The sequence below is a fragment of the Barbus barbus genome (genome assembly GCF_936440315.1).
Source record: "Barbus barbus genome assembly, chromosome: 18".
NCBI lineage: Eukaryota > Metazoa > Chordata > Actinopteri > Cypriniformes > Cyprinidae > Barbus > Barbus barbus.
The window spans coordinates 17,367,728-17,370,033 of record NC_136746.1 but is presented as its reverse complement, the minus strand read 5'-3'; positions in this window follow the sequence as shown (position 1 = coordinate 17,370,033).

Sequence of the window (2,306 nt, the reverse complement as noted above, 5' to 3'; positions counted from 1 at the left end):
GATATTTTCAGGTAGGGGCATGTTGTCACACGTTTTTATTAAACCATACATTATTGTAGTTACTTGTGCAATTCAATCGATTGTACGTCACCTTTTACATTTTTGCTGTTTCATTAATAGTATGTTTTCCTCTTATGCATTGCTGCTTTTGGACATCTTTTTTTTTCTTTCCTTTGTTTTTTTTTTACTCGATTGGCTAATTTCGATGTATTTATTCTGTAATTATAAAAGAGGTGCTTATTTATTTATTTAAGAAAAAGAGTATTTGTATATTAAATTAAATAACAGTGTTTCTTCAATACAAAACAATAGTTTTTGAGTGTGGAACATGATTTCAGTTTACGTCTTTTTAAATTAAGTGAGATTTAAGGCCCCCTAATGTAGTTGAGAACTGGTTCAAGGCGTGTATTATTTGTACCAAAGATTACGGTGTCTTTGTGTTTATACTGAAACTAATCGTGAAGATATGTTCACTGGACTAAATAGCGTGACACATGCAATAGCCAGAATCTCACAAATATCAGCATCAGTTGTTCTCTGACAGGTTTCCATTGAGGCAACACCCCACTTAAACATTTATTTTCCACCTATAGACTATAGCAACTGTCTTGCATTAATACTTTGGTGAAAATATAAATAGTGAAAAGTAACTTCCCCTGCCTTTATCATTTTCTGCTCCAATGCTATGGATGCAGATGTCTATGGATGGATTTTTTAGTGGCTTCATTAAACATCACAGGCTCTAATATGCAGTGTGTTTTTAATCCAAAAATGCTCAAATATTCAGTAAAGCTGCCTTTAAGCAAACACACATCATTACAGCTGAGAGCCCTGTATTTGAGTGTGTGATTGTATATTGCTTGTGTAGAGTGTCAAGCGTGCGTGCTACACATTGTGCCTGGAGAGATTGATGTTTTGTCATCCACCTGCTTCTAAGCTGTAAAAGCAAGCGCAGCAAAGGCAAACCTACCAGCTTCAAAATCCAAACAAAGAAATCTTAGTGGGCTGTTTACATATCTGTGGAACGATATCTGGGCTTGTGTTGACGGGGTGCTAGAATGGTTGAGAGATCAGTCCCCGCACAATGGGTGAGTGTTAAATGCTTTTTTTTGTTTGCGACAGTGAGGAACAATTTAAAGCGATTTTGGCTCTGGCTGTGGTTTGGAGAGGGTGAGCCTGGCAATCTCACAGAGAGAGAGAGAGAGAGAGAGAGAGGTTCCTATTTCCCTTCACATGCAGATTGTTACAGCCGTACACTGCACAGGGTTAATGGCAATCCTGAATAAAGGATTTAAACAATTATGCTGTTCGGAATTGCTGAAGAAACGTGGATTATATCTTTTCTTCTGCTATTGCCTTATTCCTGCGGCATCTGCCTTTCTTTTATACCTTTTGAGGAGCGTGATCTATTGTGCGTTGTTTATCTCCAGCCACGGTCACTTCTCTGGAATGCAATTGGCTGGAACTACATCGTGTGGGTCTTGCTCCCTGCTTTTTCTCCCCTCTCCCTCTCTCTCTAACAGATTCTTTTGAAGCGAGACAAGAGCAGGGGTGGCCGATTTATCGCGCCTCTCCCTCTCCTTGCCATGCATTCATCTGAATGAGAATAAGGAGCTATTGTTCTTTTCCGATCTCGGTAGACAAGCTTTAATGCTGTTTTTACGAACCAGTTTGAAAATATATCGTTATTGCTAGACTGCGGATCGTGAGATCCTTTTATAGGTGATGATTTATCTAAGCTTCCTTCAGTTTCTCATATACGATCAGATTAGAACATTCTTGATTGTAATGCATTTTTTATTTAGTATTTGTAAGTTTTAGAGGACATTTGAGAAAATGATTATATTAAAAATATTGTATTTTTTTTGTAATATTATAGTTTTTTTTACCAATATAATATATAACATTATTATTTTTTACATAGTTTTTAGATAATGTTAATTAGGTAAATTATTCATTTAATATTTCAATATATAATTTTGAAATAAGTTTTTTATATCTGTTTATATAATTTAATAATAGTATGTTATAAATTAAAAATCTAGATTTATATGTTTATTTTGTCAGCCCTGAACACCTGTGCATACTAAGCAGACAGCGAGAATGAACCACTATGATGTAGACTTTGGCATGTGTATTAGTTGCAGCTTTACCAGAGCTCCCATAGCTGCCCATTATTTGAATGACTAGTGTAATGAGACGGATCAAACCCGGTGCTGAGCTGACCAGGGAAGCCATGCATGTCAGCTATTTGGCCAGGGTCCTGGACCATCATTACACTTTCTTTATGGAGCCATTCAGACTGT